Here is a 27,754-nt window from a genome sequence, read left to right as displayed (position 1 = left end):
AAGTGTGTGTGTACATGTGTGTCCAGTTTGTGTGTGTGTGTGTGCGTCCAGTGTGTGTGTGTGTGTGTGTGTGTGTGTGTGTGTGTATGTGTCCAGTTATTATTTCAGGGACACTGAAGAGCCAACATAATCAACCCTAAATCCTGGATAGAGGGGCTCAGTGAATGTGGAGGTGAATGTGATCAGGTGGGTCAGTGTGTCAGAGGAGGCTCTATAGAAGGACAGAGTGCCGGCTGACCAGTCCAGATACACTCCTACTCTGTGGGAGCTGGAGGAGGGGACATCTATGGTAGTGGGATTATTATTGTGCCAGGCTCTGTATCTGTTGTCAGAGCAGAACAGACACCAGGACTTGTCATTGTGTCCAAGCCAACAGTCATTAACCCCTCCTCTCCTGCTGATTCCTTTATATGTCACTCCTATAACAGCCCCCCCACTCCACTCTACCTCCCAGTAACAGCGCCCAGTCAGACCCTCTCTACACAGCACCTGTTCACAGTCCTCAAATCTCTCTGGGTGATCAGGATACGGCTGCTTCTCTGTCCTACATGTCACCTTTCTGTTCTCCTCAGACAGAGAGAGGCGTCTGTTTACTGTGTTTAGGTCCAGTGTGAGATCACAGACATCTGATGGATGAAACCAGACACAATATTAGAAATCATCATCATTCACATTAGAATGTTAACTCACTTTTCACTAATTCATTTAATGTAGATGTTTCTAGGTATCAAAAGGAGAAGTTAAGGTAACTTGAGACTTGTTGAATGATCATATGTTATACTGTATGGTAATATAATACACACTTATTCACAATAATTACACACACACACACTGTCATATCAAGTCTTTGTAAACGTTGGTGTCCCTGATTTCTGCTTCTGTAGAACTACAGATGATATTTAATATGACCAAGTCAGTAATGATGATGGTCTTTGACTTAACTTGAATTAAGACTTATTCTTAGTCATATTCTTCACAGCAGTCAACTTACATTTTCTAATCCCAGGTTTCATTCTGTTCTCTCCACCATGTTCCACACTGTAGCGGTAAGCAGAAAAACAGACAGTCATTGAGGGATACACCTGAACACACACACACACACACACACACACACACACACACACACACACACACACACACACACACACACACACACACACACACACACACACACACACACACACACACACACACACACACACACACACACACACACACACACACACACACACACACACACACACACACACACACAGTCAGCATATAACTTTGTCCAAGTGGTGGTCAGAATGTTTGTCTTAACTAGCCTGAGAAGTCAAACATGTCTGATATGAACATTGACATAAACCCTCTACATACTTGAGTTTCTCCAGTCTGCAGTGTGGATCCTCCAGTCCAGCAGAGAGCAGTCTGACTCCTGAGTCTCCTGGGTGATTGTAGCTCAGGTCCAGCTCTCTCAGGTGTGAGGGGTTTGACCTCAGAGCTGAGACCAGAGAAGCACAGCCTTCCTCTGTGACTAGACAGCCTGACAGCCTGCAAAGAGTCAAATCATATTAAAATCACACTGCTATTCTTTGGTGGTGAAAATAGTGGCAGTATATTTCTTCAACATATTCAGATACATCAGTGTCCTGAAAACTTCCATATCTATACATACATTAACGTACGTTAATATAAATTACAGATTGTCAAAGTTTTGCCTGCAGATAGAAACATGTAAAATACAAATATTTGAGTAGACTGACCAGACCAGTTTAAAAGCAGTATCAGTCAAAAGACAGACAGTGAGGTATCAGATTTAGATTGTATTGAGTATACAGTCCACACCATATCTATTTTGACAGTGAAGATAACATTTTAACCTCTTACATCTAGACGTTCCGCTAGCGGAACACCTGCTCCAATATCCAATGATAGGCGTGGCGCGAATTACAAATTCCTCAAAAATACAAAAACTTCAATTTTTCAAACATATGACTATTTCACAGCATTTTAAAGACAAGACTCTCCTTTATCTAACGACACTGTCCGATTTCAAAAAGGCTTTACAGCGAAAGCAAAACATTAGATTATGTCAGCAGACTACCCAGCCAGAAATAATCAGACACCCATTTTTCAAGCTAGCATATAATGTCACAAAAACCCAGAAGACAGCTAAATGCAGCACTAACCTTTGATGATCTTCATCAGATGACATACCTAGGACATTATGTTATACAATACATGCATGTTTTGTTCAATCAAGTTCATATTTATATCAAAAAACAGCTTTTACATTAGCATGTGACGTTCAGAACTAGCATACCCCCCGCAAACTTCCGGGAAATTTACTAACAATTTACTAAATTACTCACGATAAACGTTCACAAAAAGCATAACAATTATTTTAAGAATTATAGATACAGAACTCCTCTATGTACTCGATATGTCCGATTTTAAAATAGCTTTTTGGTGAAAGCACATTTTGCAATATTCTAAGTACATAGCCCAGCCATCACGGGCTAGCTATTTAGACACCCGGCAAGTTTAGCCTTCACCAAAATCAGATTTACTATTATAAAAGTTTGATTACCTTTTGTTGTCTTCGTCAGAATGCACTCCCAGGACTGCTACTTCAATAACAAATGTTGGTTTGGTCCCAAATAATCCATCGTTATATCCGAATAGCGGCGTTTTTGTTCGTGCATTCCAGAAACTATCCGAAATGGTAAATCAGGGTCGCGCGCATGGCGCAATTCGTGACAAATAAATTCTAAATATTCCATTACCGTACTTCGAAGCATGTCAACCGCTGTTTTAAATCAATTTTTATGCAATTTATCTCGTAAAAAAGCGATAATATTCCGACCGGGAATCTCCTTTTCGGCAAACAGAGGAAAATTCACAAAGACGGGGCGGCCAGGGCACGCGCCTAAGCCCACAGTCCCTTGATCGGCCACTTGAGAAAGGCGATAATGTGTTTCAGCCTGGGGCTGGGATGACGACATTCTGTTTTTTCCCGGGCTCTGAGAGCCTATGGAAGACGTAGGAAGTGTCACGTTAGAGCAGAGATCCTTTGTAAAAGATAGAGATGTCAAAGAAGTTCATGAAATGGTCAGACAGGCCACTTCCTGTAAAGGAATCTCTCAGGTTTTGACCTGCCATTTGAGTTCTGTTATACTCACAGACACCATTCAAACAGTTTTAGAAACTTTGTAGTGTTTTCTATCCAAAGCCAATAATTATATGCATATTCTAGTTACTGGGCAGGAGTAGTAACCAGATTAAATCGGGTACGTTTTTTATCCAGCCGTGAAAATACTGCCCCCTAGCCATAACAGGTTAAATGTGGCTCTAAACTCCAACATTTTGGATTTCAGATCAAATGTTTCATATGAGGTGACAGTATATAATGTCACCTTTCATTTGAGGATATTTTCATACATATCTGTTTCACCGTTTAGAAAAATGAAAGCACTTCATGTATCTAGTCCCCCTATTTAAAGAAGTCATATGCTTTCTGACCAATTCACTCATAGTGGCTTAAAGTAGTCACAAGTTGCGTATTTGATCCGATATTCCTTGAACGCAGCGACTACATCAAGCTTGTGACTCAAACTCGTTGATTGATTTTGCAGTTTGTTTTGGTTGTGTTTTGGGTTGTGTTTTGCCCAATATTAAAATGGTGGATGGTGTAACGTCTGCTTCCAGCTCACACTCTCAAACACGTAGATCCCCCTGAACGCAGCTCACTCTCCAGATCCCAGTCACCTGAATTCTTATCACCTGTTCACACACCTGTATGTCATTATCAAACTCTATTTAGTTCAGTTCTTTGCACCCCCATCATTGTGAAGTGTTGTTTGTTTTGTGACACAAGGCTGTTCGGAGTGCTGCATTTCCCGTAATTTACTCCTCCCGTGAATGATAGTTTTTGCCTGCCTCACTAATGATGCCTTTTGCCGTTTCCCTGCCTGTACTGTTGCCTTTTTGGACCCCCTGTGTATGACCTTCTGCCTGCCCCTGGACCCAGCTACCTGCCTCCTCCTGTGGTCCTTTACAATAAACACCTGCTGAGCCCTGCGCTTGAAACCAGCTCTCTGTCTCCCATCGTGTTCATTACAGATGGTGACTGGAGTCATTTTATTTACAAGTGAGTAGATAACATGTTTCTAAACACTACTAAAAGCATCCTGATGATGCCATGATTAAGAAAAATCATGAATGAATCATGAATAATAATAATGAGTGAGAAAGTTACAGAAGCTACAACAAAACATGCTAACCTCTCACCATTACCAATAACAGAGGCTACAACAAAACATGCTAACCTCTCACCATTACCAATAACAGAGGCTACAACAAAACATGCTAACCTCTCACCATTACCAATAACAGAGGCTACAACAAAACATGCTAACCTCTCACCATTACCAATAACAGAGGCTACAACAAAACATGCTAACCTCTCACCATTACCAATAACAGAGGATACAACAAAACATGCTAACCTCTCACCATTACCAATAACAGAGGTTACAACAAAACATGCTAACCTCTCACCATTACCAATAACAGAGGATACAACAAAACATGCTAACCTCTCACCATTACCAATAACAGAGGCTACAAAAAAACATGCTAACCTCTCACCATTACCAATAACAGAGGATACAACAAAACATGCTAACCTCTCACCATTACCAATAACAGAGGCTACAACAAAACATGCTAACCTCTCACCATTACCAATAACAGAGGCTACAACAAAACATGCTAACCTCTCACCATTACCAATAACAGAGGCTGCAACAAAACATGCTAACCTCTCACCATTACCAATTTATTTATTTATTTCACCTTTATTTAACCAGGTAGGCAAGTTGAGAACAAGTTCTCATTTACAATTGCGACCTGGACAAGATAAAGCAAAGCAGTTCGACACATAACAACACAGAGTTACACATGGAGTAAAACAAATGTAACCCTCTCACCAGGCTTGAATATGACTCTCACAATATTAACATATGTAGAGTATCTCAGCAGCATGGGATGTTAGGTGAGAAGGACATCTCCAATAAGAATTCCTATTGTAAACTATCTAGGGTTATGACAATAGGGTATTAACTTCAGATGAAATGATTATAGGTTTCTGTTATTGAATCAGGATAAACCATCCCATGCATTAAATTAAAACAATTAATGACTCCACCAAGGCAACATACATAATGTTCCATATGTGTATTAAAACATTTTCAAACACAAATACATGTTCAGACACAACATCAAAAGAAATAAAAAAAATAATAAACCCCAATGAGTCGTGCACAACCAGTGTCCAAATTAAGCACCTCACATTGTGGTTACTCACGACTTGGTAGATATTCCCTCAGCGAAGTATGGCAGTTCCATGCAGGTTTCCTCACCAAGTCCAAGGCAGCACAGCTACCCATGCAGACAGTACTCCTTAGTAACCGATATCCCCATGGCAACACGAACTCGTTAAGCTTCCCAAGCAATTATCTCCCGGTGTCACACGATGCTAGGCTAACCTCTAGCTGGCTAATACCTCCACGACGAGACGGTAGCTTCAGTCTTTACTAAGTTAACAAAATTATAACAACTCTTTTATTAAATAAAATATGTATTTCCCTTCATGTCTTAGTAGCTATGGGTTTTGTTGTAGTTCTGTCGTCTTCTTTTATAATTTTTCTTCACCAACCGTCCTGAGGTAAAACGTCCATCCTTTCATCAACGTCTTTTTCCCTCCCGTTAACCAGGTCAACTCCCATTGGCCACAACTTAACAAGCGACCTTATTGCTCAAAACGGAAACTTCAAAGTAAAACAAACTATTCACTTATACATTAAATAAATATTTCTTCAAAAAGCATAATGCATTAACAACATTACAGTTTAGGAGCAATTCAATCATCTTTTAAATATAAAACCAATTAATTATAACAAATAAACTCAATACTTGGTTCAAACAAGAGTATTACACAAACATACAGTCAATAATACAGTAGAAAATAAGTCTATATACAATGTGAGCAAATGAAGTGAAATAAGGGAGGTAAAGGCAAAAAAAGGCCATGGTGGCAAAGTAAATACAATATAGCAAGTAAAACACTGGAATGGTAGATATCAGTGGAAGAAAGTGCAAAGTAGAAATAATGGGGTGCAAAGGAGCTAAATAAATAAATACAGTAGGGGAAGAAGTAGTTGGGCTAAATTATAGATGGGCTATGTACAGGTGCAGTAATCTGTGAGCTGCTCTGACAGCTGGTGCTTAAAGCTAGTGAGGGAGATAAGTGTTTTGAGTTTTAGAGATTTTTGTAGTTCGTTCCAGTCATTGGCAGCAGAGAACTGGAAGAAGAGGCGGCCGAAGGAGGAATTGGCTTTGGGGGTGACCAGGGAGATATACCTGCTGGAGCGCGTGCTACAGGTGGGTGCTGCTATGGTGACCAGTGAGCGGAGATAAGGGGGGACTTTACCTAGCAGGGTCTTGTAGATGACCTGGAGCCAGTGGGTTTAGCAACGAGTATGAAGCGAGGGCCAGACAACGAGAGCGTACAGGTCGCAGTGGTGGGTAGTACAGTGGGGGAAAAAAGTATTTGATCCCCTGCTGATTTTGTACGTTTGCCCACTGACAAAGAAATGATCAGTCTATAATTTTAATGGTAGGTTTATTTGAACAGTGAGAGACAGAATAACAGCAAAAAAATCAAGAAAAACGCATGTCAAAAATGTTATACAATTATTTGCATTTTAATGAGGGAAATGAGTATTTGACCCCTCTGCAAAACATGACTTATTACTTGGTGGCAAAACCCTTTCTTGTAGTTGGCCACCAGGTTTGCACACATCTCGGGAGGGATTTTGTCCCACTCCTCTTTGCAGATCTTCTCCAAGTCATTAAGGTTTCGAGGCTGACGTTTGGCAACTCGAACCTTCAGCTCCCCTCCACAGATTTTCTATGGGATTAAGGTCTGGAGACTGGCTAGGCCACTCCAGGACCTTAATGTGCTTCTTCTTGAGCCACTCCTTTGTTGCCTTGGCCGTGTGTTTTGGGTCATTGTCATGCTGGAATACCCATCCACAACCCATTTTCAATGCCCTGGCTGAGGGAAGGAGGTTCTCACCCAAGATTTGACGTTACATGGCCCCGTCTATTGTCCCTTTGATGCAGTGAAGTTGTCCTGTCCCCTTAGCAGAAAAACACCCCCAAAGCATAATGTTTCCACCTCCATGTTTGACGGTGGAGATGGTGTTCTTGGGGTCATAGGCAGCAATCCTCCTCCTCCAAACACTGCGAGTTGAGTTGATGTCAAAGAGCTCCATTTTGGTCTCATCTGACCACAACATTTTCACCAGTTGTCCTCTGAATCATTCAGATGTTCATTGGCAAACTTCAGACGGGCATGTATATGTGCTTTCTTGAGCAGGGGGACCTTGCGGGCGCTGCAGGATTTCCGTCCTAGTGTGTTACCAATTGTTTTCTTGGTGACTGTGGTCCCAGCTGCCTTAAGATCATTGACAAGATCCTCCCGTGGAGTTCTGGGCTGATTCCTCACCGTTCTCATGATCATTGCAACTCCACGAGGTGAGATCTTGCATGGAGCCCCAGGCCGAGGGATATTGAAAGTTCTTTTTCTTCCATTTGCGAATAATCGCACCAAATGTTGTCACCTTCTCACCAAGCTGCTTGGCGATGGTCGTGTAGCCCATTCCAGCCTTGTGTAGGTCTACAATCTTGTCCCTGACATCCTTGGAGAGCTCTTTGGTCTTGGCCATGGTGGAGAGTTTGGAATCTGATTGATTGATTGCTTCTGTGGACAGGTGTCTTTTTAAGTTGCGGTTAGGAGCACTCCCTTTAAGAGTGTGCTCCTAATCTCAGCTCGTTACCTGTATAAAAGACACCTGGGAGCCAGAAATCTGTCGTGTCATTGGGGTACCATTAAACTTAAGACATGTTTATCAATTAACTCCCTGTAATTATTATCACACGATTAAACTGATTAATCGTTTAATTGTAATTAACTCGGAGATCGAGGCACCAAGGAGAATATTCAGATTACAAAGCTATAATTTTCCTAATATAACTTTCCTCTACTATAATATTATAGTATAGGCCGATTATCTTCTGGTTTAAATGGTGTATTTTACCTCGAGTCCAGTCTCATTCCAAACATCGTAAATTGTTGTATCTGCACGAACCCAGTCTTTACTAAAATCATCCATACATCAATTGTCTTAAAATCATTTATTTACTACACTAAGTAATTAACAGAAAACATACAAACAGTAATTATCGTCACAAAGGATTGGTATAGTAATGTGCCCTAATGGCTAACAGGCATGGCTGGTCTGTTAGACAATGGGTCATAAACGGTCAGCTGAGAATGTACACAGAGTTCATTAATATTAACAATTGACAATTGAAGGCTCACTCATTCGGGAACAATTGCAATCAATATATATTTACGCTCATGTGTCGTCGTCGGGATCCTTGTTCGAGCGTCGTTCTGTGGAGAGTTTTGTCTCTCTCTCTCTCTCTCGGTTAGAATGGATCTTTCAAAGCGACATTCATTAATGTTGTTATAGAATGGATGTTTCGTTGGTCTTCGCGTTCAATGATATAATTTACTTAGCTGCAGACTAATAATTAATATCAAAGACTTGTTCTTATTCTGTCGGTATCAATAGTCTAAAAGTTAACCACATGGTATGGTTCACTTTCAGTAAAGGAATTGGATGGTAAAACCTATTGGCCATGGAGTGGAGGCCTGGTCTGAAGAAATGTAAATCAGGGTGGGTTTTATAGTGACCCTTGAACAGGCTTGTGAAATGACGCCTGGTCTTGTCTGTGTCCCTTGGGGGGCGTGCCGATGGCTGAGTGAAGCTTGGTACAGAAATCCAATTCTATCACATTAACATCAGTACATAGCATCTCAATGTATTACAAATAGCTTTATCCTTATTAATACATTTTATACAACCATTATGATGCAAGTCTTAACCTGTTAGGGCTAGGGGGCAGCATTGACACGGCTGGATAAAAAACATACCCGATTTAATCTGGTTACCACTCCTACTCAGTAACTAGAATATGCATATACTTATTACATATGGATAGAAAACACCCTAAATTTTCTAAAACTGTTTGAATGGTGTCTGTGAGTATAACAGAACTCAAATGGCAGGTCAAAACCTGAGAGATTCCTTTACAGGAAGTGGCCTGTCTGACCATTTCTTGAACTTCTTTTCCATCTCTATCATTTACTAAGGAATCTCTGCTCTAACGTGACACTTCCCACGTCGTCCATAGGCGCTCAGAGCCCGGGAAAAAACAGAATGTCGTCATTCCAGCCCCAGGCTGAAACACATTATCGCCTTTCTCAAGTGGCCGATCAAGAGACACTGGCTTATGCGCGTGACCCCGACCGCCCCCGCCTTTGGGATTTTTTTCCTCTGTTTGCCGAAAAGGAGATTCCCTGTCGGAATATTATCGCTTTTCTACGAGAAAAATGTCGTAAAAATTTATTTTAAACAGCGGTTGACATGCTTCGAAGTACGGTAATGGAATACTTAGAATTTTATTGTCACGAATTGCGCCAAGCGCGTGACACTTCTTTACTATTTCGGATAGTGTCTGGAACGCATCGAACAAAACGCCGCTATTCGGATATAACGATGGATTATTTTGGACCAAACCAACATTTGTTATTGAAGTAGCTGTCCTGGGTGTGCATTCTGACGAAGACAACAAAAGGTAATGAAACTTTTATAGTAGTAAATATGATTATGGTGAGTGCTAAACTTGCCGGGTGTCTAAATAGCGAGCCCGTGATGCCTGGGCTATGTACTTAGAATATTGCAAAATGTGCTTTCACCAAAAAGCTATTTTAAAATCGGACATATCGAGTGCATAGAGGAGGTCTGTATCTATAATTCTTAAAATAATTGTTATGCTTTTTGTGAACGTTTATCGTGAGTAATTTAGTAAAATGTTAGCGAATTCCCCGGAAGTTTGCGGGGGTATGCTAGTTCTGAACGTCACATGCTAATGTAAAAAGCTGGTTTTTGATATAAATATGAACTTGATTGAACAAAACATGCATGTATTGTATAACATAATGTCCTAGGGTTGTCATCTGATGAAGATCATCAAAGGTGAGTGCTGCATTTAGCTGTCTTCTGGGTTTTGGTGACATTATATGCTGGCTTGAAAAATGGGTGTCTGATTATTTCTGGCTTGGTACTCTGCTGACATAATCTAATGTTTTGCTTTCGTTGTAAAGCCTTTTTGAAATCGGACAGTGTGGTTAGATTAACGAGAGTCTTGTCTTTAAATAGCTGTAAAATAGTCATATGTTTGAGAAATTGAAGTAATAGGATTTTTAAGGTTTTGAAAATCGCGCCACAGGCTGCCAGTGGCTGTTACGTAGGTGGGACGAATTCGTCCCGCCTAGCCCAGAGAGGTTAAGCTGAGGCTATTATATAAACAGTTTTGTGGTAATATGGCTATATTGTCTCTTCTGAGTATCACAAAATTGTACCAAGCGGACCAGTTCGTAGCTGGATTCTTCACCAATCTTCCATACCTTCTCCAGAACACAAATGTCGCTTGGCTCCCCAATTCTGTGAGTTGGAAGAATTTCCTGTGTCTCTCTATGGGCCATGTGGCCAGAGACTCCTCTTAGAGTTTTTACAACCCTTTCACACAGGGCCTGGGTGGTTGGGAAGGTAGGTTGGGGGATGGTACAAAGGGGAGGGGGTCAACTGTCCTTCCTGTACCCAAAGAGGCCAACGTCATGACAAATCTTTGTGATTGAGACAAAACGGATGGCACTGTGATAGACTGCATCTAATTTATTGAGTAGGGTATTGGAGGCTATTTTGTAAATGACATCGCCGAAGTCGAGGATCGGTAGGATGGTCAGTTTTATAAGGGTATGTTTGCAGCATGAGTGAAGGATGCTATGTTGCGAAATAGGAAGCCAATTCTAGATTTAATTTTGGATTGGAGATGTTTAATATAAGTCTGGAAGGAGAGTTTACAGTCTAACCAGACACCTAGGTATTTGTAGTTGTCCACATATTCTAAGTCAGAACCGTCCAGAGTAGTGATGCTGGACAGGCGGGCAGGTGCAGGCAGCGATCGGTTGAAGAGCATGCATTTAGTTTTACTTGTATTTAAGAGCAGTTGGAGGCCACGGAAGGAGAGCTGTATGGCATTGAAGCTCGTCTAGAGGTTAGTTAACACAGTGTCCAAAGAAGGGCCAGAAGTATACAGAATAACACCAATAACAGAGGGGGTCTGATCTTTGTGCCTCTGTAAATTTCTCATTCATCATCATTAATGATTCATTCCTGATTATTCATAATCATGGTAGCATCCACATGAATGTAGAAGTGTTCAGAAACATGTTCTATTCTTACTGACAATACAAGTGAAATGACTCCAAAATGACAGGACATTATTCACCATTCAGTTTCTATTAGGAAAAACATCATCCAAAACACAACCAAGACAAACTGCAAATGAATTCAACAGGTTTGTAGAATCACAATTGATGTAATCACTGCAGGCATGGATCATGGGACTAAATACTAAACTTATGAAAACTTTAATACAATATAAGTGAATTTGTCCGAATATGTACAACTTTTTCAAATGGGAGAACTAAATACATAAAGTGCTTTCCTTAACAGTAACACAGCTATGTATGAAAATACCCTCAAATAAAAGGTGACATTCTGTACTGTCACCTGATATGAAACATTCTATCTCAAATCCAAAATGCTGGATCATAGCACCACATTTAAAACTGTAAGCTTCACTGTCCAAACACATATGGTGTGGACTATGTGTGCCTGGTAAACACATGTGGATCTGGTGAACAGTTATCACTTGTTGACCAACTACAGGAATACTGACCTCAGCGTCTCCAGTTTACAGTGTGGATCCTCCAGTCCAGCAGAGAGCAGCTTCACTCCTGAATCCTTCAGGTCATTGTTACTCAGGTCCAGCTCTCTCAGGTGTGAGGGGTTTGACTTCAGAGCTGAGACCAGAGAAGCACAGCCTTTCTTTGTGACTCCACAGCCTGACAGCCTGCAACGAGATCATCATGACTTCACAAACACACTGGTAATTTAACACCAGTAGTGTAGAAGGACAAGGGTAGATGCATTTGGTTCATATTCCCAAACAACACATAGATTCATCTTCCATCAATGCATTTATTCAATATGTTTTTCAATATACATATTATAATACATATTTTTCTCCAAACATAATATTTCTTCCTGATGAATACTTCTTATATGTCATTTTATTTACTCACAGAGCAGCTCTGGAGGCTTTGACCACTGGCAGCAGCCTCAGAAGAGTTTCCTCTGATCTGGAGAATTTCTTCAGGTCAAACACATCCAGCTCCTTTTCTGAAGTCAGCAATACAAAGGCCAGAGCTGACCACTGTGCAGGTGACAGGTTGGGTTCTGAGAGACTTCCTGATCTCAGGTAGCTTTGGATCTCCTCCACTAGAGAATGGTCATTCAGTTCATTCAGACAGTGGAACAGATTGATACTCCTCTCTGGGGAGGGATTCTCCCTGATCTTCTCCTTGATGTACTTGACTGTTTCTTCATGGCTCTGTGAGCTGCTTCTTGTCTTTGTCAGTAGACCTCGTAAGTGCTTCTGATTGGATTCCAGTGAGAGGCCCAGAAGGAAGCGGAGGAACAGGTCCAGGTTTCCTGTCTCACTTTGTAAGGCTTTATCCAGGGCACTCTTGTAGACAGTAACTTCAGTAACTTCAGGCTTGTCTCTGAACAGCGAGAAAACGTATCTGACCATTGATTGAGGTTCATCCATTAGATTCTCATTGTTGTTGATGAATGAGAAACACATATACAGCAGCCAGAAACTCCTGAATGCTCAGATGAACAAAGCAGTACACCTTGTTCTGGTACAGCCCACATTCCTCTTTAAAGAGCTGTGTGCACAATCCTGAGTACACTGAGGCTTCATTGACATCAATGCCAGCCTCTTTCAGGTCTTTTTCATAGAAAATCAGATTGCCCTTCACTAGCTGTTGAAAAGCCAGTTTTCCCAGTGACAGAATGCTCTCTTTATTCCAGTGTGGACCTGTCTCTTCTTTCCCAAGATACTTTTCATTCTTCTGTTTGGTATGAAACACCACAAGGTGTGTGTACATCTCAGTCAGAGTCTTGGGCATCTCTTCTCTCTTATGTTCCAGCATGTGTTCGAGGACTGTTGCAGAAATCCAACAGAAGACTGGAATGTGGCACATGATGTGGAGGCTCCTTGATGTCTTTATGTGTGAGATGATTCTGCTGGCCAGGTCCTCATCACTGAATCTCTTCCTGAAGTACTCCTCCTTCTGTGGGTCATTGAACCCTCGTACCTCTGTCACCTGGTCAACACACCCTGAAGGGATCTTATTGGCTGCTGCAGTTCGGGTCGTTATCCAGAGGAGAGCAGAGGGAAGCAGATTTCCCTTGATGAGATTTGTCAGCAGAACATCCACTGAGGTTGACTCTGTGACGTCACAACAGATCTTGTTCTTCTGGAAGTCTAGGGGCAGTCGGCACTCATCCAGACCATCAAAGACGAACAGAACTTTGTACTTGTCGTAGTTGGAGATTCTTGATTGTTTTGTTTCCATTGAGAAGTGATTGAGAAGTTCAATCAAAGTGTTTTTGTCCCCTTTCATCAAATTCAGCTCCCGAAAAGGGAATGAAAATACAAATTGGACATCCTGATTTGCTTTTCCTTCAGCCCAGTCCAGAATGAACTTCTGCACAGAGACTGTTTTTCCAATGCCAGCGACTCCCTTTGTCAGCACAGTTCTGATAAGTTTGTCTTGTCCAGTTAAGGGTTTGAAGATGTCGTTACATTTGATTGCAGACTCTGGTCTTGCTTGTTTCCTGGTTGTTGTCTCAATCTGTCTCAGCTCATGTTCATTATTGACCTCTCCTGTTCCTCCCTCTGTGATGTAGAGCTCTGTGTAGATCTTATTGAGAAGTGTTGGGTTTCCTTGTTTAGCGATCCCCTCAAATACACATTGAAACTTGTTCTTTAGATTAGATTTGAGTTCACGTTGGCAAATCTCAGCAAGCTCATCTGAATCTAGAAATAACACAGAGGATATTAATATTACGTCTGTTTTAATGCCTACAGTATTGTAGGACTGTTATAACATTTTAAATTATAATCATTTATTCTCTTAACTGAATGTATAACTGTGTAAATGTTTTCATAATGCATTACAGACTGGTGTGACTGATTATATTATTATTGGTATTATTGATGGTATTATTAATGTTGTCTCTCTCTCTCTCACTCTCTAAATTAATCAACACAACACATCCCTTCTGCTACTTGATGAGGCCACTAGGTGTTGTGTTAATTAAGGCTGCTACAATATCATTGAGTTACACAGCTACTTTAGCTGTACTTTAGCTACAGCTTTTAAATGTTATAAAACAGCATTCAACATGATGCAGACAGATCTTACATTTCTCCAGTGTGTCAGCAAGCTCCTTCTGGTTCATTTTCCTCAGGACGTGCAGTGTGATCTTCAGAGCCCCCTCTCTGGCACTGCTCTCCTGCTTCTCATCTTCAGCATCCACCACTTCCTCATCCTGCTTCTGACTCTCAAAGCCTTCTGGGAGTTCTGGACTAAGAATCCTCTTGAACATCTTCAGCTCGTTCTTCACAAATGTCATCATTTTCTCTTCAAGCAACTAAAATAAATCAAGTAAATAAGTTAAGCAAGAGAAGAAATGCTTTCTCATTAACACATTAATGAATGATTGAAAGAAACTTTACTTGAGGTCAACAAAAACAAATGTTCATAACAGGACCACATACACTGAATATAGAGTCCAGGTCTGTTTGATGACTCTGGGAAGACTGACCACTGAGAATCTCTGACTCGGATCTCTCCTGTTGGTTTCTGTGGACAAAACATGAGATTACAGTACACACACACACACACACACACACACACACACACACACACACACACACACACACACACACACACACACACACACACACACACACTGTTTTAGGACTATGAAAATGGACTAAAGGGTTAGCCTATGGATTATGAAAACAACCAAAAGAAATGTGAAAATGGGAGAGGAGAAATGACTAGAGACAGTGTTGTTTAACTCACTGACCATGACCCATGAGTTCTTCTTACCTTTGTTCAGTAGAAAAGTCTCCCTCTCTAAAGTTTATAGGTTCAAAAATAGACCAGTCACTCTTCATGGACACACAGCTGGGAACAGGGGAGGCTGGTCTCTCCTGCTTGATTGGACTTCAACACAACAGAGACAAACATTACATCTCTCATCTACTCTGATCTCAGATGGGAAACATAAGAAGAGTTCCAAAACGCAACATATCACTTTACAGAAATGAGCTTTTATTGTTTAAAGAAATTATGTATTAATTATTACATCTCTCACAGACAAGGATTTGTTTAAAATCTATCACTTGATGGTTTCATTTCAGAGAGACAAAAATCATGTTTTTTTTATGCAAAATGCTATATATCTCCCTCACTCTCAAATGTGACCGACCCGGCTCAATTTGGTAATTAACTAAATAACTACATATATAGTGATTTTGGTTTATGTCAGTTTAATTGTTTGTTATGGTATAAGTTGTTATTTTATGATTGTAAGTGATACAATTAACTAGTAATTCTCAGTAATTACTACCCCTGCAGTACCTCCACAGACCCCGGATTGAGAACCCCTGATTTAGCAGATGCTCTTATCCAGAGAGATTTACAGTAAGTGCATTCACCTTAAGATAGCTATTTATTTAGGAAATAAACTTAATCAATTATTAATAAAATTGACATCTTACCTCTTAGCTTTGGTGTCATGTCCCCCGAGAGATTCATTTTAGAGGCAGGGCCCCCCTCCTCTCTCTCCCCAGAGAGACTCATTTTAGAGGCAGGGCCCCCCTCCTCTCTCTCCCCAGAGAGACTCATTTTAGAGCACTGACCCCTGTAAACAGACATCCAGCATGTTGGTTGTGGTTAACACAGTGACAACTAAACAGAGATCCAGCATGTTGGTTGTGGTTAACACAGTGACAACTAAACATTTTACATTTACATTTTAGTCATTTAGCAGACGCTCTTATCCAGAGCAACTTACAGTAGAGTGCATACATTTTATTACATTTTAAATACTGAGATCCAACATGTTGGTTAACACAGTGACAACTAAACATTGATCTAACATGTTGGTTGTGGTTAACACAGTGACAACTAAACAGAGATCCAGCATGTTGGTTGTGGTTAACACAGTGACAACTAAACAGAGATCCAACATGTTGGTTGTGGTTAACACAGTGACAACTAAACAGAGATCCAGCATGTTGATTGTGGTTAACACAGTGACAACTAAACAGAGATCCAGCATGTTGGTTGTGGTTAACACAGTGACAACTAAACAGAGATCCAACATGTTGGTTGTGGTTAACACAGGGACAACTAAACAGAGATCCAGCATGTTGGTTGTGGTTAACACAGTGACAACTAAACAGAGATCCAGCATGTTGGTTGTGGTTAACACAGTGACAACTAAACAGAGATCCAGCATGTTGGTTGTGGTTAACACAGTGACAACTAAACAGAGATCCAACATGTTGGTTAACACAGTAACAACTAAACAGAGATCCAGCATGTTGGTTGTGATTAACACAGTGACAACTAAACAGAGATCCAGCATGTTGGTTGTGGTTAACACAGTGACAACTAAACAGAGATCCAGCATGTTGGTTGTGGTTAACACAGTGACAACTAAACAGAGATCCAGCATGTTGGTTGTGGTTAACACAGTGACAACTAAACAGAGATCCAGCATGTTGGTTGTGGTCAACACAGTGACAACTAAACAGAGATCCAGCATGTTGGTTGTGGTTAACACAGTGACAACTAAACAGAGATCCAGCATGTTGGTTGTGGTCAACACAGTGACAACTAAACAGAGATCCAGCATGTTGGTTGTGGTTAACACATTGACAACTAAACAGAGATCCAGCATGTTGGTTGTGGTTAACACAGTGACAACTAAACAGAGATCCAGCATGTTGGTTGTGGTTAACACAGTGACAACTAAACAGAGATCCAGCATGTTGGTTGTGGTTAACACAGTGACAACTAAACAGAGATCCAGCATGTTGGTTGTGGTTAACACAGTAACAACTAAACAGAGATCCAACATGTTGGTTAACACAGTAACAACTAAACAGAGATCCAGCATGTTGGTTGTGGTTAACACAGTGACAACTAAACAGAGATCCAGCATGTTGGTTGTGGTTAACACAGTGACAACTAAACAGAGATCCAGCATGTTGGTTGTGGTTAACACAGTGACAACTAAACAGAGATCCAGCATGTTGGTTGTGGTTAACACAGTAACAACTAAACAGAGATCCAGCATGTTGGTTAACACAGTGACAACTAAACAGAGATCCAGCATGTTGGTTGTGGTTAACACAGTGACAACTAAACAGAGATCCAACATGTTGGTTGTGGTCAACAGTGACAACTAAACAGAGATCCAGCATGTTGGTTGTGGTTAACACAGTGACAACTAAACAGAGATCCAGCATGTTGGTTGTGGTTAACACAGTGACAACTAAACAGAGATCCAGCATGTTGGTTGTGGTTAACACAGTGACAACTAAACAGAGATCCAGCATGTTGGTTGTGGTCAACACAGTGACAACTAAACAGAGATCCAGCATGTTGGTTGTGATTAACACAGTAACAACTAAACAGAGATCCAACATGTTGGTTGTGGTTAACACAGTGACAACTAATTATTGAATGTCAATTGTTGTATTTTATTCATTATCTCTTAGAAATAAAACATTTCCTAACAGACACATCCCAACAGTCAGGTGATTTAATGCATCACATGAACATGTAGTCGTGACTGATATTTTTCACCTTTTCTCCATGTAGTTTAATTAATAATAATAATAATAATAACAACAATATAATATTAATAAGTTACTTTCTCTTTTAATAATTTCTCTCATTCTAGTGTGTTGCTTTGTTCAACAGGTATGATATTATTATGCTGTTACTGAATTCAGTTCATAATAACAATGTTAAGAAAAGTATGTTCAGTGGTTTCAAACCAAATTACACAGGAAAGAGGAGCTCATTGTAAGTTTAGAAAACAAATGTTACGATATTTTGAAAGACGATTTACAACTTATACATAAAAATATACAAATTATAAAATAACCACAATATATGAATATATGAACAATATGTTTTTGAATTTGACTTGCCTACGCCCAGTTAGCGCCATTTTGTATGATTGAACTGTCACATAACTGTCCCAGGTGAAATGGACTGTTAGATCTGAGTGTTTTACAGTCATTCACTATACTAAAATAACACCATACATTTAATTTCTCTACACACTTTACAATAATCACTGGGAAGATTCTTACCTTGTAGCCTGAATTCACAGCCAGAACATGTCAAGTCATTGAGATATTTTCCGTTGTGCTGAGAGAGCAGCTTCCTGATAACAAGTGGCTCTGTATCTATGTTCTAGGTACAGTTGATCTTTGGATGCAATAATATCTGGTCAAAGTCTAGTGACACAACACCATAGTATATCATAAACATAACAGCAGTTGGCCAGAAAAGGCCATGACATACTATAAAACAGGGTTTGTCAACTAGATTTGGCTTCGAGTGTCACGGTTGTCATAGAGAGGAGCGGACCAAAGTGCAGAGTGATTATCGTTCCACATATTTTATTGAACTGTGAAACTATGCAATACATACACATAAACTAAAGAACAAAAAAAACAACAAACCGTGATGCAGAGGTGAAACATACACTACTCAAAAACCATCTCCCACAAACCCAGGTGGGAAAAACACCTACTTAAGTATGATCTCCAATTAGAGTCAACGATGACCAGCTGCCTCTAATTGGAGATCATCCCAAACAAAACCCAACATAGAAATACAAAACTAGAAAACAACATAGAAAAACTAAACTAGAAAAAACCCCTGTCATGCCCTGACCTACTCTACCATAGAAAATAACAGCTTTCTCTGGTCAGGACGTGACATCGGGATAATTTTTTTCTGAGTTAAAGTGGGCGGGCCAGAACATAATTAGCGTATAATATTAGCACAATTAATACGCCTACACTACAAATTTAACAACATGTTTAACACATTTGATTAGTACATAGTACATTCAGTGACAATAAAATAATTTAGATCTGATAAAATCATAAAATCACCAATATCTCTATTCAATTATAACTTTTTGTTTATTTCTCTGTGTGTTGATTGGTGGGGAAAAACAGGTCTACGTAGCCTACTGTAGTCTACACTACTTTATTAATGTCAACATTCATTCAGAACAATTAGCTTGATAGCAAGAGAACATGTCGCTCTCAAAAAGTAACAAAAGGTGGATAATGAAAATCAAAGTTTCAGGGAAGAACAGACAGAGTGATATCCATTCATCTTACCATCTTTCTCCAATGCCAAGCCAGTGCGTCTTGTTGCAATAAAAATGTCACTGTTTGCAAATAATTCAATCTCAGACGGCATTATGAATCTAAACACGATACTTTCAAAGTAGCCTTCCCGCCCCAGACAGAGGCCCGACGCAGAAACACTGAAGCATTAACTTCAACCTACAAACACGGCAGTAGAATCCTCCTTCGTGGCTTGACCCAACAACAGAAGGTCACAAGTGCTTTCCTAAAAGCATCCTGGGTTCTAACCAAACACAACATGCCCTTCACAGACGCAGAGCTGTTTAAAAAATGCATGGTGACAGTTTTGGAGGAATTGGCTACAGACCAGTCTATGGATAGCATAATTGCGTTTGTCAAACAGGTGCCCCTGTCTGTGACATCAGCCGGACGCCGTGTCTGTGCTCTGAAGGATGATCTGCATAGGATTGTTCTGGAGGGGCTCAGTCAGGCTGAGCATTTTCCCCTGGCTATTGATGAGAGTACTGACAACACTGATGTAGCACAGTTGTGTGTATATGTCTGTTATTTTCATGGAATTACTTTAAAGAAGAGCTACTGGCACTGATTCAACTGGAAGGACACACCACCGGGGACGTTCCCCTGGAAGGACACACCACCGGGGACGTTCCCCTGGAAGGACACACCACCAGGGACGTTCCCCTGGAAGGACACACCGCCTGGGACGTTCCCCTGGAAGGACACACCGCCTGGGATGTTCCCCTGGAAGGACACACCACCGGGGACGTTCCCCTGGAAGGACACACCACCGGGGACGTTCCCCTGGAAGGACACACCACCGGGACGTTCCCCTGGAAGGACACACCGCCGGGACGTTCCCCTGGAAGGACACACCGCCGGGACGTTCCCCTGGAAGGACACACCGCCGGGACGTTCCCCTGGAAGGACACACCGCCGGGACGTTCCCCTGGAAGGACACACCGCCGGGACGTTTCCCTGGATGGACACACCGCCGGGACATCCTATTCACAAAGCTGGAACAATTGTTTACGTAGCATGGCCTGTCATTCGAAAAAGTCAACTTTGTGATCACCGTCAGGGCTCCTGCTATGGTGGACAGACACAGGGGCCTGGTCAGCAGGTTGAAGGAAATCGCCCCACAAATGAATGGCTTGCATTGTCTCATCCATCAGAGTGTGAAACCCTCTCTCTATACTGCACGAGGGAGAGAGTCTCCTCCAGGAATTTATGACCTGAGATAACAGAACCTGGGTGAGAGAGAGGGGGATGGAGGGAGAGAGAGGGGAATGGAGGGAGAGAGAGGGGGATGGAGGGGGAGAGAGGGGGATGGAGGGAGAGAGAGGGGGATGGAGGGAGAGAGAGGGGGATGGAGGGAGAGAGAGTGGGAAGGAGGGAGAGAGAGGGGGATGGAGGGAGAGAGAGGGGGATGGAGGGAGAGAGAGGGGGATGGAGGGGGAGAGAGGGGGATGGAGGGAGACAGAGGGGGATGGAGGGAGAGAGAGTGGGAAGGAGGGAGAGAGAGGGGGATGGAGGGAGAGAGAGGGGGATGGGGGAGAGAGAGGGGATGGAGGGAGAGAGAGGGGGAAGGAGGGAGAGAGAGGGGATGGAGGGAGAGAGAGGGGGATGAGGGAGAGAGAGGGGGATGGAGGGAGACAGAGGGGGATGGAGGGAGAGAGAGTGGGAAGGAGGGAGAGAGAGGGGGATGGAGGGAGAGAGAGGGGGATGAGGGAGAGAGAGGGGGATGGAGGGAGAGAGAGGGGGATGGTGGGAGAGAGGGGGATGGAGGGAGAGAGAGGGGGATGGAGGGAGAGAGAGGGGGAAGGAGGGAGAGAGAGGGGGATGGTGCTCGCTATACCCAATGAGGGCAGCAGCTGACCACCATCGTTGTTGTAGTCATCACCATTCCTTTTATGTGCTAACTATGTTTGGATCAACTTCCACCTGTGAGTCCTCCTTTTCCTCTATGAATGCAATCGACTCACGACAGGAACCGGCTTTCACATAAGGCAACCGAGGACTGCCTGCTCATCAACATCACATCCCTCTCACCTGACATCCACAAGATCGTGTCCGAGGGGAAATGCAACTTTTCCCATTAAGTAAATAACTTAGTATTTAATAAATAGTCATATAGGCTATTAACATTATTGTAATTATTATTATTATTATTATAATTGTTATTATTGTTTTTATTATTATTGTAATTATTATAATTATAATTGTTATTATTGTTATTATTATTATTGTGATTATTAGTGCTTATCAATGGCTATTTTAGGTCTCATGCTGACAGTATTTTCTGTTTGTTTTATCGTTACAGGAGCAGGTTATCCCCAGACTCCTGGTACAGGGCTACAGACACTCAGGTTACTCTGGTCACTCCTGATACAGGGCTACAGACACTCAGGTTACTCTGGTCACTCCTGATACAGGGCTACAGACACTCAGGTTACTCTGGTCACTCTGATACAGGGCTACAGACACTCAGGTTACTATGGTCACTCCTGATACAGGGCTACAGACACTCAGGTTACTATGGTCACTCTGGTACAGGGCTACAGACACTCAGGTTATCCCAGACTCCTGGTACAGGGCTACAGACACTCAGGTTACTATGGTCACTCTGGTACAGGGCTACAGACACTCAGGTTATCCCAGACTCCTGGTACAGGGCTACAGACACTCAGGTTATCCCAGACTCCTGATACAGGGCTACAGACACTCAGGTTATCCCAGACTCCTGGTACAGGGCTACAGACACTCAGGTTACTCTGGTCACTCTGATACAGGGCTACAGACACTCAGGTTACTCTGGTCACTCCTGGTACAGGGCTACAGACACTCAGGTTACTCTGGTCACTCCTGGTACAGGGCTACAGACACTCAGGTTACTCTGGTCACTCTGATACAGGGCTACAGACACTCAGGTTACTCTGGTCACTCCTGGTACAGGGCTACAGACACTCAGGTTACTCTGGTCACTCCTGGTACAGGGCTACAGACACTCAGGTTACTCTGGTCACTCTGATACAGGGCTACAGACACTCAGGTTACTCTGGTCACTCTGGTACAGGGCTACAGACACTCAGGTTACTCTGGTCACTCTGATACAGGGCTACAGACACTCAGGTTACTCTGGTCACTCTGATACAGGGCTACAGACACTCAGGTTACTCTGGTCACTCTGATACAGGGCTACAGACACTCAGGTTACTCTGGTCACTCTGATACAGGGCTACAGACACTCAGGTTACTCTGGTCACTCTGATACAGGGCTACAGACACTCAGGTTACTCTGGTCACTCCTGATACAGGGCTACAGACACTCAGGTTACTCTGGTCACTCTGGTACAGGGCTACAGACACTCAGGTTACTCTGGTCACTCTGATACAGGGCTACAGACACTCAGGTTACTCTGGTCACTCTGATACAGGGCTACAGACACTCAGGTTACTATGGTCACTCCTGATACAGGGCTACAGACACTCAGGTTACTCTGATACAGGGCTACAGACACTCAGGTTACTATGGTCACTCTGATAAAGGGCTACAGACACTCAGGTTACTATGGTCACTCCTGATACAGGGCTACAGACACTCAGGTTACTATGGTCACTCTGATACAGGGCTACAGACACTCAGGTTACTATGGTCACTCCTGATACAGGGCTACAGACACTCAGGTTATCCCAGACTCCTGGTACAGGGCTACAGACACTCAGGTTACTATGGTCACTCTGGTACAGGGCTACAGACACTCAGGTTATCCCAGACTCCTGATACAGGGCTACAGACACTCAGGTTACTCTGGTCACTCTGATACAGGGCTACAGACACTCAGGTTATCCCAGACTCCTGATACAGGGCTACAGACACTCAGGTTACTATGGTCACTCTGATACAGGGCTACAGACACTCAGGTTATCCCCAGACTCCTGATACAGGGCTACAGACACTCAGGTTACTATGGTCACTCTGGTACAGGGCTACAGACACTCAGGTTACTCTGGTCACTCTGATACAGGGCTACAGACACTCAGGTTACTCTGGTCACTCTGGTACAGGGCTACAGACACTCAGGTTACTCTGGTCACTCTGATACAGGGCTACAGACACTCAGGTTACTATGGTCACTCTGGTACAGGGCTACAGACACTCAGGGTACTCTGGTCACTCTGGTACAGGGCTACAGACACTCAGGTTACTCTGGTCACTCTGGTACAGGGCTACAGACACTCAGGTTACTATGGTCACTCTGGTACAGGGCTACAGACACTCAGGTTACTCTGGTCACTCTGATACAGGGCTACAGACACTCAGGTTACTATGGTCACTCTGGTACAGGGCTACAGACACTCAGGTTACTCTGGTCACTCCTGATGCAGGGCTACAGACACTCAGGTTACTCTGGTCACTCCTGATACAGGGCTACAGACACTCAGGTTACTCTGGTCACTCCTGATACAGGGCTACAGACACTCAGGTTACTCTGGTCACTCTGATACAGGGCTACAGACACTCAGGTTACTATGGTCACTCTGGTACAGGGCTACAGACATTCATGTTACTCTGGTCACTCCTGATACAGGGCTACAGACACTCAGGTTACTCTGGTCACTCCTGATACAGGGCTACAGACACTCAGGTTACTCTGGTCACTCTGATACAGGGCTAAAGACACTCATGTTACTATGGTCACTCTGGTACAGGGCTACAGACACTCAGGTTACTCTGGTCACTCCTGATACAGGGCTACAGACACTCAGGTTACTCTGGTCACTCCTGATACAGGGCAACAGACACTCAGGTTACTCTGGTCACTCTGATACAGGGCTACAGACACTCAGGTTACTCTGGTCACTCTGGTACAGGGCTACAGACACTCAGGTTACTCTGGTCACTCCTGATACAGGGCTACAGACACTCAGGTTACTCTGATACAGGGCTACAGACACTCAGGTTACTCTGATACAGGGCTACAGACACTCAGGTTACTCTGATACAGGGCTACAGACACTCAGGTTACTCTGGTCACTCTGATACAGGGCTACAGACACTCAGGTTACTCTGGTCACTCCTGATACAGGGCTACAGACACTCAGGTTACTCTGGTCACTCCTGATACAGGGCTACAGACACTCAGGTTACTCTGGTCACTCCTGATACAGGGCTACAGACACTCAGGTTACTCTGGTCACTCCTGATACAGGGCTACAGACACTCAGGTTACTCTGATACAGGGCTACAGACACTCAGGTTACTCTGGTCACTCCTGATACAGGGCTACAGACACTCAGGTTACTCTGGTACAGGGCTACAGACACTCAGGTTACTCTGGTCACTCCTGATACAGGGCTACAGACACTCAGGTTACTCTGGTCACTCCTGGTACAGGGCTACAGACACTCAGGTTACTCTGATACAGGGCTACAGACACTCAGGTTACTCTGATACAGGGCTACAGACACTCAGGTTACTCTGGTCACTCTGATACAGGGCTACGGACACTCAGGTTACTCTGGTCACTCCTGATACAGGGCTACAGACACTCAGGTTACTCTGGTCACTCCTGATACAGGGCTACAGACACTCAGGTTACTCTGGTCACTCTGATACAGGGCTACAGACACTCAGGTTACTCTGGTCACTCCTGATACAGGGCTACAGACACTCAGGTTACTCTGGTCACTCTGATACAGGGCTACAGACACTCAGGTTACTCTGGTCACTCTGATACAGGGCTACAGACACTCAGGTTACTCTGGTCACTCTGATACAGGGCTACAGACACTCAGGTTACTCTGGTCACTCCTGATACAGGGCTACAGACACTCAGGTTACTCTGGTCACTCTGATACAGGGCTACAGACACTCAGGTTACTATGGTCACTCTGATACAGGGCTACAGACACTCAGGTTACTATGGTCACTCCTGATACAGGGCTACAGACACTCAGGTTACTCTGATACAGGGCTACAGACACTCAGGTTACTATGGTCACTCTGATACAGGGCTACAGACACTCAGGTTACTATGGTCACTCCTGATACAGGGCTACAGACACTCAGGTTACTATGGTCACTCTGATACAGGTCTACAGACACTCAGGTTACTATGGTCACTCCTGATACAGGGCTACAGACACTCAGGTTACTATGGTCACTCTGGTACAGGGCTACAGACACTCAGGTTATCCCAGACTCCTGATACAGGGCTACAGACACTCAGGTTACTCTGGTCACTCTGATACAGGGCTACAGACACTCAGGTTATCCCAGACTCCTGATACAGGGCTACAGACACTCAGGTTACTATGGTCACTCTGATACAGGGCTACAGACACTCAGGTTATCCCCAGACTCCTGATACAGGGCTACAGACACTCAGGTTACTATGGTCACTCTGGTACAGGGCTACAGACACTCAGGTTACTCTGGTCACTCTGATACAGGGCTACAGACACTCAGGTTACTCTGGTCACTCTGGTACAGGGCTACAGACACTCAGGTTACTCTGGTCACTCTGATACAGGGCTACAGACACTCAGGTTACTCTGGTCACTCTGGTACAGGGCTACAGACACTCAGGGTACTCTGGTCACTCTGGTACAGGGCTACAGACACTCAGGTTACTCTGGTCACTCTGGTACAGGGCTACAGACACTCAGGTTACTCTGGTCACTCTGATACAGGGCTACAGACACTCAGGTTACTCTGGTACAGGGCTACAGACACTCAGGTTACTCTGGTCACTCCTGATACAGGGCTACAGACACTCAGGTTACTCTGGTCACTCCTGATACAGGGCTACAGACACTCAGGTTACTCTGGTCACTCCTGATACAGGGCTACAGACACTCAGGTTATCCCAGACTCCTGGTACAGGGCTACAGACACTCAGGTTACTCTGGTCACTCTGATACAGGGCTACAGACACTCAGGTTACTCTGGTCACTCCTGATACAGGGCTACAGACACTCAGGTTACTCTGGTCACTCCTGATACAGGGCTACAGACACTAAGGTTACTCTGATACAGGGCTACAGACACTCAGGTTACTCTGGTCACTCCTGATACAGGGCTACAGACACTCAGGTTACTCTGGTACAGGGCTACAGACACTCAGGTTACTCTGGTCACTCCTGATACAGGGCTACAGACACTCAGGTTACTCTGGTCACTCCTGATACAGGGCTACAGACACTCTGGTTACTCCTGATACAGGGCTATAGACACTCAGGTTACTCTGGTCACTCCTGATACAGGGCTACAGACACTCAGGTTACTATGGTCACTCTGGTACAGGGCTACAGACACTCAGGTTACTCTGGTCACTCCTGATACAGGGCTACAGACACTCAGGTTACTCTGGTCACTCTGATACAGGGCTACAGACACTCAGGTTACTCTGGTCACTCCTGATACAGGGCTACAGACACTCAGGTTACTCTGGTCACTCTGATACAGGGCTACAGACACTCAGGTTACTCTGGTCACTCTGATACAGGGCTACAGACACTCAGGTTACTCTGGTCACTCCTGATACAGTGCTACAGACACTCAGGTTACTATGGTCACTCTGGTACAGGGCTACAGACACTCAGGTTACTCTGGTCACTCTGATACAGGGCTACAGACACTCAGGTTACTCTGGTACAGGGCTACAGACACTCAGGTTACTCTGGTCACTCCTGATACAGGGCTACAGACACTCAGGTTACTCTGGTCACTCCTGATACAGGGCTACAGACACTCAGGTTACTCTGGTCACTCCTGATACACGGCTACAGACACTCAGGTTATCCCAGACTCCTGGTACAGGGCTACAGACACTCAGGTTACTCTGGTCACTCTGATACAGGGCTACAGACACTCAGGTTACTCTGGTCACTCCTGGTACAGGGCTACAGACACTCAGGTTACTCTGGTCACTCCTGATACAGGGCTACAGACACTCAGGTTATCCCAGACTCCTGGTACAGGGCTACAGACACTCAGGTTTCTCTGGTCACTCTGGTACAGGGCTACAGACACTCAGGTTATCCCCAGACTCCTGATACAGGGCTACAGACACTCAGGTTATCCCCAGACTCCTGATACAGGGCTACAGACACTCAGGTTACTCTGATACAGGGCTACAGACACTCAGGTTACTCTGGTCACTCCTGATACAGGGCTACAGACACTCAGGTTACTCTGGTCACTCCTGATACA

The sequence above is a fragment of the Salmo salar genome, unplaced genomic scaffold (genome assembly GCF_905237065.1).
Source record: "Salmo salar unplaced genomic scaffold, Ssal_v3.1, whole genome shotgun sequence".
In the NCBI taxonomy this organism is placed as follows: domain Eukaryota; kingdom Metazoa; phylum Chordata; class Actinopteri; order Salmoniformes; family Salmonidae; genus Salmo; species Salmo salar.
The sequence above is the reverse complement of the archived record's forward strand: the minus strand, read 5'-3'. Positions refer to the sequence as shown.